This window comes from Natator depressus, chromosome 1 (genome assembly GCF_965152275.1).
Source record: "Natator depressus isolate rNatDep1 chromosome 1, rNatDep2.hap1, whole genome shotgun sequence".
In the NCBI taxonomy this organism is placed as follows: Eukaryota; Metazoa; Chordata; order Testudines; family Cheloniidae; genus Natator; species Natator depressus.
The window spans coordinates 306,846,777-306,861,252 of record NC_134234.1 but is presented as its reverse complement, the minus strand read 5'-3'; positions in this window follow the sequence as shown (position 1 = coordinate 306,861,252).

The following is a 14,476-nucleotide window of genomic DNA, read 5'->3' as shown; positions in this document are numbered from 1 at the left end:
TGGGCATTTCATTGACATTAACGCAGGCTGGCCCGGAAAGGTGCATGACTCACGCATCTTTTGGAACGCTGGCCTGTTCAGGAAGCTGCAAGCCAGGACTTTTTTCCCAGACCAGAAGATCGCCATAGGGGAAGTTGAAATGCTCACTGTGATCTTTGGAGACCCCACTTACCCTTTAATGCTATGGCTCATGAAACCCTACACAGGGAGCCTTGACAGCAGCAAGGAGCGGTTCAACAGCAGTCTGAGCCAGTGCAGAATGATTGTGGAGTATTCTTTTGGCCGTTTAAAGGGCCGCTGGTGCTCTCTGTATGGGTAGCTGGACCTGGCCGATGACAGCATCCCCACCGTTATATCCCTGTGTTGTACCCTCCATCACATTTAGTGAAGGGAAGGGTGAACAATTCACGCAGGCTTGGAACTCGGAGGTTCAACACCTACAGGCTGAATTTGAACAGTCAGAGATCAGGCTATTAGAGGGGCCCAACGTGGGGCTGCAAGGATTAAGGATGCCTTGAGGGAGCAATTTGAGGCTGAAAGCCACCAGTAATGTCTGGTGGCCTACACAGGAGTGAAGTGCAGTGATTCCAATGTTAGTAGGAATCTGTGTTTGCTACGCTGACTTGCAGTGCCTGTTTCTTTCCTGGGCTAAGGTATCTCTTATTTTATGCAATAATAAAGAATGTTTTCAAAGCCAAAAAATCCATTTATTGAAAAGAAAATTCATTTATTGAAAAGAAACACAACTGCTTGGGAAACAGAAAGGGCAAGGGGGTGGGGTGGGGAACGGTACAATCACAGATATGCGTTTGTCCTGTTATCATACTTAGCTGTCCTGTCTGGAATGCTGTGAAGCCACAGGTGTTGGAGGCAGCTGGTGACAGTAAGAACCCAGAAGTTGGGGAAAGTGGGTTGGAGGTGACATGGGGGCACAAGGGAAAGAGTTTTGGGACAAGGGCTGCCGGGGGAGCGGGGCGGGTGTGGTAGTGCTCCGCTTGCATGGCTACGAGTGCCTGGATAGAGTCCGCTTGGCGCACCATTATGCTTATCAGCCGATCCGTGCTTTGCTTCCGGAGCACCGCGCTTTTGTGCCGGCACTCCTCATTCTGTTGGTGGATCCTCCTTTCACTGTCCCGCCACTCCTGCACTTTTTGATTTTCATTACTTGAATGCTGCATTACTTCATGTCTTCCTTGCTTCTACGTGGCCTCTTTCTGATTCTTTGGAGTCTTTCGGCCGGTGATAACACGGATGGCTGAGATCTCAAGGTTGCATCTGTAAAGGCAAAATGCAACCCTTAACAGAGGCAGCATTGTTTACACCAGACAGAGCAATGATTTCCCTGTACTTAAAGACAAGCACAGTCTACACAATAGCATAATTTGCCCCTCCCAAAGCGAGTGCACATAACCCACAGGAGCCCCAAAATGGTGAGTAAGCACAGGGTCAAGCTGGGCTTCTGTGCCTTGGGGAGAGCCAACAGCTGCAGGGGCCCCTGTACTGAACACTGTCCCCACATTTTCCACAGGAGTTCATCCTGGAAGATATCTCGCTGCTGAGGGTAACCTGGGAAGCAAGGGAGGGTCTTCTACTGCAATGCAATTTCTACCTTGGCCCATATGCAGCTTGCCTGTGTGCAGCAATGATTCCCCCGCCCCTCGTGGCACAGTGGCATGGACAAATTAGCCTTACTGAGACAAGGACCACAATGGCTCTCCCAAGAAACCTGCGCAAGCGCATTGCCCAAGTTCTGGAAGAGACCTTTGAAGAGATCACTGAGGCTAGTTACCGCAATGTGAGAGAGCACATCAACACCCTATTCCGCATCTAGGCATGCATGCAGCCCTAACCCTCCTCGCCCCAAGAGCCCGCACCGAATAACTTTCTTCCCAAAATAAAAGCCGCTCACGGAACCTCCTCTGGTGTTTTGTCCTTCCTCAAGCACCAGCTGCTGCAACTGGCTACCTTCCTCCTGGCTTGAGAACAGCTCCTGGCTGCATGCATCTAGGGATTCTGGGGTGTCTTTCTCCGCCTCAGCACCCTCGCTCCTGCTTTGCTCCTCCTGCTCCTCCTCCTCCTCCCACCTTGTTGAACTGGGCTCTGAAGTGTCCATGGTGGTACTCGGAGTGGAGGTGGGGTCGCCCCCAAGTATCACGTCCAGCTCTTTGTAGAAATGGCAGGTTGCAGGGGCAGCACCAGAGCGGCTGTTTGCCTCATGGGCTTTGTGGTAGGCATTCCACAGATCCTTCACTTTAACCCTGCATTGCAGTGCGTCCTGGTCATGGCCCCTTTCCATCATATCCCTTGATATCTGCCCAAAGGTATTGTAATTCCTACAGCTGGAGCGCAGATGAGACTGGACAGCTTCCTCCCCCCAAACACTGATGAGGTCCAGCACCTTGCCATTGCTTCATACTGGGGATCGCTTGGCGCGTGGAGGCAAGGTCACCTGGAAAGATTCGCTGAGAGCACTCCACGCCTGGCTGAGCAAACAGGAAGTGGATTTTCAAAATTCCTAGAGAATTTAAAGGGTGGGTCTGATGGTTGGTCACCTGAGGGCAGGGCAGTAGAGTTCAAAGTGATGACCAGACTGGCTAGCACAGGCATTGTGGGACACTTCTGGAGGCTGATCAGAGCGCACTAACAGACCGGGGCATCCACACTGGCGCTGCGGTGCCTCAGTAGGGGCGCACAAAACGTTATTCCACTCGCCGAGGTGGAGTACCAGGAGCGCTCTAGCCACGGAGTCAGAGCGCTCTACGTGCCTTGCCAATGTGGACGGGTAGTGAGCCGGTGTGCCCAGGGCTCCTTTAATGCAGTCTAACTCGCAAGTGTAGCCAAGCCCTTCAAGATGTTATGCAGCAACAGTCTTCAAGACTTAAATATAGCCTGGATGTGAGGATGTAGAGAGAGGTCTGTGTTGCAGTTGATGCCCGGTTATTGGCTTGAGTTACAAACAGGGTGGTGGTGTTATTCACAGTGATTGAGAAAGGAGGTGGCTGGGGAAGGCTAGAGTGGAAAGATTAAGAACTCTGTTGAGCTTGAGCTGACAGACATCCACAAAGAGATGTCAGAGAGATCAGCTGAGATTTTATAAATTGAAAATAAATGATACAATATGTGATTATGTACATACTAATTGGTGACTGTATGCATATAGCTACACATTGTGCTACAGCTTTAAAAAAATGAATGTAAAAATAGAACTGAATCATGAATTAAGTATATGCTGTCTATATAAATGAGTCATCCACACTGATTTGCATATGGTATGTATGTGCCTAATTTATCAATCAGTAAATACTATGTAAATATTTGTAAACTGAGGTGTATGGATAAATTGAAAATTGACATCCAATTATGACATGAAGAGCTAGAAGCAATATGAAATGACAGATAAAGAGTTAGATAAAGCCCGGGGCAGGTTTTGCTGGAAACGGATTGGGGTAATGGAGGGGCTACCGTACCCAGTGGTACTGGGGACAGACTGGGACCCCTTCCCAAAAGGGAAAGGAGGCAGTGGGAGGAGACCCCAAAGAGGGGAGGGAAGCCCCCTACACTAGTGGACCCCAATGAGGGGGAAGACCAAGGTCCTCAGGAAAAACCAGAAGAAAACTTTAGACAACAGAGTCCGAAAGGGGAAGACAAAGGAATAGAGGGGGAGGGGCCCAAGGAGTGCCCCAAAATAGAGCCTCCAGGAAAACAAACCTGGACCTCACTGGACAGGGTAGGAGAACCCGAGGCCCTGAGTGTCCTGGGGTGGTCAGGAATGATCCTGATCCCCTGCCAGAGGGAAAGGGCGGGGGCAGCCAGGAGGACAGACCTGGGGTTGTGACTGGTGTGAAGCAGCAGAGTTAGGGGCTGTCCACCCCCTAGCAAGTGTGAGTTCTCCTGCAGGTGGGGGATGAACAAACCCTGCAAGGACAACCCCAGGGATCACCCACTGGGAGGTGAGAGACTCGCCTGGAATAACACCCCCCTGGTAGAGGAAGAAGAGGATGTGCAAGGAGAAACCTAGCGCTCACCCATGTCCCAGTCTTATTGGAAAATCCGGGAGATGGGCAGGCACAAGCCCGCCTACTTCTAAAGGCCCCTCCCCCAGCCTAGCGGGAGGGACCACTGGACCCAGGGACCAAGTAAATGTGGGGGACAACTAATGAAAAACAGGGGTCAGAGTGAAGATCATAGGTTCAAAATGAGGATACCGGATGGGGACACCGAGCAGAGAACCCCGGACAGCTCCCACTGCTCCTCAAAGCTGTCGAGGGAGCCAGCGGACGCTGCCCAGTGGAACTCTGCCCGGATGCGTGAAACTAGGGAGGAACGGAAATAGACCCCACAGTCGCAGAGCACCTCCTCGTCCAACATCCTACTCCTGGTATTATAGATGGAAACTTTGGCCAGGGCCAGGAGAAGGTTGACGAGGAGGTCTCGTGATTTCGTGGGGCCACGGATAGGGTGTGCAAAGAGGAACAAGTGCGGGGAGAAGTGCATCCAGAACCTCAACAAGAGGTTCTGGAAGAGCCAGAACAGGGGCTGCAACCTGGCGCATTTAAGATAGGAATGCGCCAGGTTCTCCCTCAAGCTGCAAAAGGGGCAGGCCTCGGGTGTAGGGGTGAACCGCGCCAGGTGCACGCCCATGCTCACGGCTCCATGAAGGAGCCGCCAACCGATGTCCCCGGCGGGCTGTGGGACCAAGGTGGAGTAAAGGCTGGCCCACCGGGGCGCCTCACCCTCTTTAGGTGGAAGATAGTCCTGCCATTTGGTGTCAGGGCGGGGCCCGAGGGAGAGGAAGTGCAGTGTGTGGAGCACGAGTGTGTACAGATGGTTTCTGGGCGTGGTTCGAAACCAGACCAGCTGCAGGGTATGCAGCCGACTCGGAGTGTGGGAGCAGGGAGGCCGGGGAGGCTTGCGGAACAGGGGCCGAAGAAAAATATCCAGAGGGTGAGGGGTGGGCGGGGAGGGCCCTCTCGCAGGGCTTGCCACAGGAAAACAAGAGAATCGGGTGACAAGGCGGCCTCCACCTCCTGGAGTACGCGCCTAGGGGTCAGAAGGGTGGAAAGCCCCATGTGTCGACCAAGCACGCAGGGCACCACCCAGTCCCCCCTGTCGTAGTCCAGGAGGTGTCCGACTCCGGTGGTTCCCACGTCCCGGTGCTGAGTAAGAGGGCTTAATCAGCCCCCTGCCACTCAAGCCCCAATCAAGGGGAATGGATTGGGGCTGGTTGAAGAGCCCTGTCCCTGCATAGCAATGTGAAACAGCTGCCAGCCTAATCAGCCCGGGGCTATAAAGGCTGGCAGGAAGGAAGCAGGAGGGGAAAGGAAAAGCCAGGCACAGAGAGGGAGGTAGGGCCCCCTAGTCTGCTGGTGGCAGAGGAGAAACCTGTACATAGACTGGATGGTGGTGGTGAGAAACAGCTGTAAATAAAGGGCACTGGTGTTTGCATCAACCTGAGGTGTCCCTGACTGATTTGCGAGGGAAGCAGGGGCAGAAACCAGAGGGGCCCAGCTTATGTCTCACAACAAGAGCCTGTCTTCAAACGCATGGTCAGCTTCCCTGGGACAAGTCTGCCCATCCACAAGGGGAGTCTTCTAGTTGACAGGCTGTCTCCTATTCCTGGCTAAAACTTGGCTTTTCTCACGTAAGTCAAAGCAGAGGTCTGCACTCCTTCCTGGTCAGCACTCAACTGACCTAAGTAAGTCCTCTCTTTCTAACACTCCTTGCTGCACCTAACACCTACTGCTGGTGTAGTGGGACAGAGTTGATTGGTACCACAGGCCCTCAGCAACCCCCTCCTGGCCATTGTGAGGGTTTTATACCCCAATACAACTATATGTTGGCCTGGTTATTGGGTGTTTTCTGAATAACTATATTGGTTTAACTCAACAGGATTGGATCTGGAAAACGGGCAAGCTGGCAAAGAATGGCTCAAGATAAGCCATCTCTCAATGAGCACTGAAAAGTTGTTAAGGGACAGAACCAGAGCTATTAGCTTTGATGTTTTTTGCCTCTGTCTCCAGCCAGTCTTGACCAGCACAAGAAAAAGGCCTCTGAACACAAGAACAAAAGCATTATGGTAGGATTAAAAGGGACCCTCCCTCAAGAGAGGGAATAATTGTTCAGGGGACCCAGATAGACACCAGAACCCACTGCAGTGTCTGAAGAAGCTAGGCCTGCCTGGGGTCTCCATCAAAGGATGGTAGGGCTTTAGGTAAGGAAGACATAGGTATAGACTGTTTATTGTTTTAAAATCCTTTTTCTGTATAAATTTTTCATATTCCTAAAATAAATACTTTTGTTTTAAAAGGCTGTCAGATCACTAGTGTATGCCACCAGTCACAGGCTTATGAAGGGAAGAACTGCAACTGCCTGAACTCAGTCAAGCCTACAGACTGAGAATGGTGGTTACACAGGGCATTATAGTCCAGGGCCACCAGTCTAAGAGGGAGAGACATGCAACATTCTGCCCCAGAATATGTAAAGGCATGAGGCCAACCACCTTAAGGGTGCACTCAGAGAGAGCAGAAAGGGGACAAAGGTGTATCAAGCCCTATAATCGCATCATGGAGCTACACTGAATTAAATCAGCTCAGGATCTGGCTTCAAGATCCCCACTCCTGAATCTCTTTTAGAACAGCACACTCTTTTAGAACAGTGGTGTACTCTTTGACCTTGCACCACTGAAAAGGGGACAGGTCAAAGAGTACATTGGGATCAAGAAGAAGATGAAAGAGCTCATGATAGGTCAGATTCTGACATCCTTATTGCTACCAAGTAGTTACACTGGTTTCAGTGGGGCTACTCATGGAGTAAGATAGTATTAGATAGAGTATTTGAATCTAGTCCTTTGTGAGTCAAAACTTGGGATGCTCCAGGCAATCCTCTTGTATAAGCTGGCTTCTCTACAGATTCCCACCAGAAAGACTGTTGATGTTTGGTGAGCTCCCTATCCCAATAGTGAAGATTATATCAAACTTGTCAAGTGTATGAATATTTAAAGGAAAGTCTGTTGCCTAAATCTTTGTGGTTGTTTTGGTTTTTTATTTTTTTAAGAAAAATATTGTCATCACAAGGGTCAGTACTACCGGACAACATTTTTAAACTCAGCTAAGTGACTTGGTAGCCTATGCCTAAATCCTATAGACTTTCAATGAAATCAAGGCTTCTAAGTGCCTATGTTGCTTTTGAAATTTTTCCCACTGTGTTTTAATTAAGTTTAAACTCTACCCTGAAAAGTGAACCTCTAAACATGATATCAGGAGATTCCATGGTCACTATGTGTCTCATTTAGATAAACAGACTCAGAGACAGCTGATGGAAACCTAGCTGTGCGCTGTGCTCCCTTTAGTTTTGCCTCCTTCTGGCTGCAAAACTAAAACTAACAGGAAAGTGAGACTTTGCACTGGGGAGGGGGGAAGAGTACAGAGCCCCCTGAACCACAGATTGCTTGCCCGTCAACTCCTATACTTCACCGATTTGAGAAGAGTAAGGAGGGTTGACAGGAGAGCATATGTCATCGACATCGCGTAGCGCGCACCCCATGGTAAGTAGATCTAAGCTACATTGACTTGAGTTATGCTATTCATGTAACTCAAACTTTGTAGCTTAGATCGACTTTTCCCTTCAGTGTAGACAAGGCCTAAGGCTATGCCTACACTGCCCTGCAGTGCAGACACAATACATTGATGTGAATAGCAGTGCACAACTTTCTCTCTTTCACACTATCAGCAGTTGAAAAGGTTTTGCCCTGGTCTACACTACAGGGTTAGGTCAAATTTAGCCGCGTTAGGTCGATTTTATAATGAATGCATCTACACAAGCGACCCCATCCCGTCGACCAAAAGGGCTCTTAAAATCAACTTCTGTACTCCTCCCCAGCGAGGGGAGTAGTGCTAAAATTGACCTTGCTGGGTCGAATTTGGGGTAGTGCGGACGCAAATCAACGTTATTGGCCTTCGGGAGCTATCCCAGACTGCTCCAGTGTGACCGCTCTGGACAGCACTTTCAACTCCGATGCACTAGCCAGGTATACAGGAAAAGCCCCAGGAACTTTTGAATTTCATTTCCTGTTTGGTCAGCGTGGCAAGCCCAGCAGCACAGGTGACCATGCAGTCCCCCCAGAATCACAAACGAGCTTCAGCATGGAGCAAACGGGAGACATTGCATCTCATTGCTGTATGGGGAGAAGAAACTGTGCAGGCCGAACTCCGATCAAAAAGAAGAAATGCTAATATATACGCCAAGATTGCACAGGGCATGATGGACAGAGGCTACGACAGGGACACACAGCAGTGCCGTGTGAAAGTCAAGGAGCTCAGGCAAGCCCACCAAAAGGAGGCAAATGGTCTCTCTGGATCAGAGCCCCATTCATGCTGCCTCTATGATCAGCTGCATGGCATTCTAGGGGGGGACCCTACCACTACCCCACCACTGTTGGTGGACACCTGCAAGGGGGGAGTCTCTCACAACACAGAGGAGGATTTTGTGGATGAGGAAGAGGAGGAGGAGGAGAATGCGCAGCAGGCAAGCGGTGAATCCGTTCTCCCCAGCAGCTAGGACCTTTTCATCACCCTGGAGCCAATACCCTCCCAAGGCAGGATCCCCAACCCTGAAGGCAGAGAAGGCAGCTCTGGTGAGTGCACATTTGTAACTATAGCACAGGGTTTAAAAGCAATTGTGTTTAATGTTTGATTTGCCTGGAAGACTTGGGATGCATTCGCGGCCAGTACAGCTACTGGAAAAGTCTGATAACGCGTCTGGGGATGGAGCGGGAATCCTCCAGGGTCATCTCCATGAAGCTCTCCTGGAGGTCCTCTGAAAGCCTTTGCAGAAGGTTTCTGGGGAGGGCTGCCTTATTTCGTCTCCACGGTAGGACACTTTATGATGCCAAGCCAGTAGCAAGTAGTCTGGAATCATTGCAGCACAAAGCATGGCAGCGAATGGTTCTGGGTTTTGGTCACATTCAAGCAACATTCAGTCTTTATCTTTCTGTGTTAGCCTCAGGAGAGTGATATCATTCATGGTCACCTGGTTGAAATAGGGGAATTTTTGTAAGGGAACAGTAAAAGGACCCCGTTCATGCTGGGCTGTTTGTGCTTGGCTAAAAGGGATCATCCCATAGCCACACAATGGGGGGAGGGGTGAAGGGATCATCCCAAATAGCCACGCGGAGGGTTGGGGGAAGGTGTGTGCTGCACATCCCCCTGAAAACCGCAGCCCCTCCTTTTAAATGGCAAACCCAACCTGCGTTGCTTGCTATGGGAAAGGAGGACGCTGCAGTTTGAAAACATTCCCACATGTTATGAAGCCGTTAGAAGCCAAACCCGCGTACCCTTTGGCTTACCATGGCTGCCTGGAAAACGAATTCTGTTGCCCAGCCGTGTGTGATGTGTCACCATACCGGCAGGCGCTCAATATAAAAGGCAAAATGCGACCTTGTACCTAAAGCACATGTGCTGTCTGCTGTGAATTGCTTGATTCATTGCGGAAGAGTCTCCCTTTTGTTCTCAGAAAGGTATCATCTTAAATTTTACTCTGCCTTTTTATCTCCCCCCAGGTGCAAATGTTTCTACGCTCCCCATATCATCTCTGTCCCTGAGGTTATCGCAGATTAGAAGGCAAAAAAACCACACTCCTGATGACATGTTTTCTGAGCTCATGCAGTCCTCCCACACTGATAGGGCACAGCTGAATGCATGGAGGCATTCAGTGGCAGAGTCCAGGAAAGCATTAAGTGAGTGCGATGAGAAGAGGCAGGATGCAATGCTGAGGCTAATGGGGGAGCAAACGGACATGCTCAGGCGTCTGGTGGAGCTGCAGAAAAGGCAACAAGAGCACAGACTGCCGCTGCATCCACTGTACAGCCGCCTGCCCTCCTCCCCAAGTTCCATATCCTCCTCACCCAGAGGCCCAAGAACACGGGAGTGGGGGGAGGCTCCGGGCACCCAGCCACTCCACTCCAGAGGATGGCCCAAGCAGCAGAAAGCTGTTATTCAAACAGTTTTGATTTGTAGTGTGGCTACAATAAGCAATGTGCCCTTGTCCTTCCCTCCTCCCCTACCCCACCCGGGCTACCTTATCAGTCATCTTCCTTTTTTTTTAATTAATAAAGAAAGAATGCATGGTTTCAAAACAATAGTGACTTTATTTCCTCTGCCAGCTGTGATTGAAGGGGGGAGGGTGGTTGGCTTACAAGGAATTAAAATCAACAAAGGGAGCGGGTTTGCATCAAGGAGAAACACACACAACTGTCACACCGTAGGCTGGCCAGTCATGAAACTGGTTTTCAAAGCCTCTCTGATGCTCAGAACACCTACCTGTGCTCTTTTAATCGCCCTGGTGTCTGGCTGTTCAAAATTGGCAGCCGGGCGATTTGCCTCAACCTCCCACCCTGCCATAAACGTCTCCCCCTTACTCTCACAGATATTATGGAGCACACAGCAAGCAGTAATAACAATGGGAATATTGGTTGCGCTGAGGTCTAACCTAGTCAGCAAACAGAGCCAGTGAGCTTTTAAACGTCCAAAGACACATTCTACCACCATTCTGCACTTGCTCAGCCTATAGTTGAACTGCTCCTTACCCCTGTCCAGGTTGCCTGTGTATGGCTCATGAGCCATGGGAGCAAGGGATAGGGTGGGTCTCCAAGGATAACTATTGGCATTTCAACATCCCCAACAGTAATTTTATGGTCTGGGAAGTAAATCCCTTCTTGCAGCTGCTCAAACAGCCCAGAGTTCCTAAAGATGTGAGCGTCATGCACCTTTCCCAGCCATACCACGCTGATGTCAGTGAAACGTCCCTTGTGATTCACTAGTGCTTGCAGCACCATTGAGAAGTACCCCTTGCAGTTTATGTACTGGTTGGCAAGGTGTTCCAGTGCCAAGATAGGGATATGGGTTCCATCTATTGCCCCATCACAGTTAGGGAAACCCGTTGTAGCAAAGCCATCCACTATGACCTGCACATTTCCCAGAGTCACTACCCTTCAGAGCAGAACGTCAGTGATTGCATTGGCTACTTGAATCACAGCAGTCCCCGCGGTAGATTTGCCCACTCCAAATTGATTCCCAACTGACCGGTAGGAGTCAGTTGTTGCAAGCTTCCACAGGGCTATCGCCACTCACTTCTCAACTGTCAGGGCAGCTCTCATCTTGGTATTCCTGTGCTTCAGGGCAGGGGAAAGCAACTCAGAGTTCCAGGAAAGTGGCCTTACGCATGCGAAAGTTTTGCAGTCACTGGGAATCATCCCAGACCTGCAAGACTATGCGGTCCCACCAGTCTGTGCTTGTTTGCCGGGCCAAGAATCGGCATTCCACTGTATCAACCAGCCCCACTGCTGCCATGATGTCCCAATTGCCACAGCCCGTGCTTTCAGGAATGTCTGTGTCCATGTCCTCCTCACAATCCTCCTCGTGCTGCTGTCTCTTATCCAGGTTCTTCACAAACTGCAGTATAACGCGTGAGGTGTTTACAATGCTCGCAACAGCGGTGGTGAGCTGAGTGGGCTCCATGCTTGCTGTGCTATGGCGCCTGCACGGGTAACCCAGGAAAAAAGGCTCAAAATGATTCTTTGCAGTTGCTTTCATGCAGGGAGTGAGGGAGGGGAGACTGACGACATCTACCCAAAACCACCCGCGACAATGTTTTTGCCCCATCGGGCATTGGGAGCTTAAACCAGAATTCCAATGGGCAGCGGATATTGCGGGAACTGTGGGATAGCTTCCCACAGTGCACCGCTCCGTGAGTCGATGCTAGACACGGTAGTGAGGACGCAGTCCGCTGACTTAATGCGCTTAGTGAGGACATATACAATCGACTGTATAAAATCAATCTCTAAAAATTGACTTCTATAAAATTGCCCTAATTTCATAAGGTAGACATGCCCTTGGAAAGTTAAATTTTGCTCTTAGCTATATATGTGCAGCCCCTTGTTTTCAGCATTGCTCTCAGTGATACCTGTGCGAACCCATTGAAGGTTAATAGGGATTGTGCAGGTGTCACTGAAGGCTTGATCTGATGACAGTGGGTTTGCACCGGTTTAGGTGAGTAAGGGTTGAACCACAGGTTTCAGAGTAACAGCCGTGTTAGTCTGTATTTGCAAAAAGAAAAGGAGTACTTGTGGCACCTTAGAGACTAACCAATTTATCTGAGCATAAGTTGAACCACAGTTATTGCCAGTTTAAGGGAGGATCCACTCCTTAAATACTTGTCTTAGTATCACCTGTTTTGTTTTTTTATTTTATTTGGGGGGGGGGTTCAGAACATTGGCAGATATTCAAAATCTTTTATCCAAATTATGTAGTAAAGTGATGATTTTTGTTAGTACTGCAGTAAAAGTGCATGCATGTGGGACATTATAACACTGTTTTGGAACCTAAGGGCCTAATCTCGCAAGTTGCTTTGCATGGGCACTTGTCTTCCAGCAGCCTGCAGAATTGGGGCATAAAATGCCTTTCAAAGCATTTTTAATAATGTAAGTGCATTTTTACATGACTGAATGCTTCTTTATAATCTGATTTTTTTAAAGAATTTAGCCTGTTTTTCATATTGTTTTTTGTGTTGAAATATTATGATTCTATATACTTTTGATCTGGTTTAATTTGTACACCTATCTAATTTTCTGGAATTTGTCAGGACCTTAATTTCAATTGCATGACATTAGGTTCTGGATTATTTTCTTTCCTGTTTCTTTTCTGCCCTATGTAAAACAAGATATACTAATATGATGCAAATACTGAAAGAGAACTGTTCTGGGGTTCTTGGAATGCTACCCGCATCTCAGCCTGTCCTCAAAATGCTCTTGTTGGCTGTCTCTCTCCAAACCTGTCCGTCTCTGTTTTTATTTGACTACTGATAGGCAAGAGGCCATTTGGCATGCATAGGCCTATGATTTTAGGTTCTTTTCACATTGGGCTAAGTGCCAGCAGTTGCCTCTCAGGTATGCCAGTACCTTTGAGTTGCCCTGAAATGAACAGCACTACAGAGCAGATGCAGGTGATTCAGAGAGGCAGGTTTAGATTAAGAAATCTAATAGTTATGTGCACTGAGGGAGGTGTTCATTAAGGCAAGTGGACCTGTCCTTCTGGACCATATCTCCTTGCCAACTCAAACCCAGCTTTCCCATGTCCCTGAGCATTGCCATCTGAAAAGTGCCTGGAGGGGAGGTGTACAAAGTAATGAAGGGTAATGAAGGTAGAATGGATGCTCCTATACTATTTATCCTCTCTCATGACACAAGAATAAGGAGCCAGTCAATTAAATAGAAAAACAACAAATGTAAAAATGAATAAAAAATGACCTGTGGAACTCATTGCCACAAAGATTGTTGTGCCAAAAGCTTAGTAGGATTCAGAAAATGATTTGTTATATATATTATATTGGGGGGGGCCTTCTCCAGGATAATAAGCTGGGCCTGGAGTTGACTACCTTTAGGCATTGCCAAAGGGTACTGGCCATTGGTGGCTGGTTGCTGATTGTTGTCCTTTAGCTTCCAAGTGCTGCAGGTTGTAACTCCCTACTTTCTAGCTAAACAGAAAGGAATGTGGCTACTTTGGTGAGTGACCTGATGGGCTGCACCTTGTGTTGCAGAGACTGGCCTGAGCTGACCTGCAGTAGCAGCAGCCCTAAGCTGAAGCAGATCCAATGACAAAGAGTGAGCAGGGTGGCAGGAGCAGGTTAGTGTACACAGTGGCTGGAGAGGCAGTTGCAAGAAGTAGTGAATGAAGCCAAGGATCTAGATGTGGGATGTGAGTGAAGCTGAGAGATGTTGCTTGAGGAGGAGTCCCTCCTGCCCCTCCCTGTCATGCTGGCTGATACAGCTGGAGGTGGGAGCACCAGCAGTAGTTGTTGCAGCTGAATACTGGCTGTTAATGGAGAACTAATCAGCAGGTTAATATATACGGGGCCCTGAGAGTCAACAAGGCGAGAGCAGTAAGAGGAGGTGCAGGGACTTGGGAATTGGCTGCCATGAGCTGGAAGGCAGAGTTGGCCAAGACAGAAGCTGAACTTGTGTGTGTGTGTGTGTGTGTGTGAGAGAGAGAGAGAGAGAGAGAGAGAGAGAGAGAGAGAGAGAGAGAGACCTAGTGTGGTCACGCATGCATCCCCAAAATACTAAACATTCCAACACTTCTGGGAGCAGCCTGGGCACACCTCTGCCTATGTGACTCTTCCCCTGCTGGTGTGACCTCACACCATGCACAGTGCATGTGAGGTCGTGCCACCTGGAGGATGCTGTTTTGAAGAGCACATTACCCTACCGCTGCTGGCAAGATCTCACATGCATGGTGTGTGCAAGGTCATGGCAGTGGGGTAGAAGAGACTGCTCTTCAAAATGGTTCCCCCCCACTACACACACATCCATTATACCAGACAAAAACCATGTCCAATTTTGTGTCAGTACCAGACAGGAGACAAACCATTTAAAAACAGGAGTGTCCGGCTGAATGACCTGCCTAGTGAGAACTCCCTCCCCCGC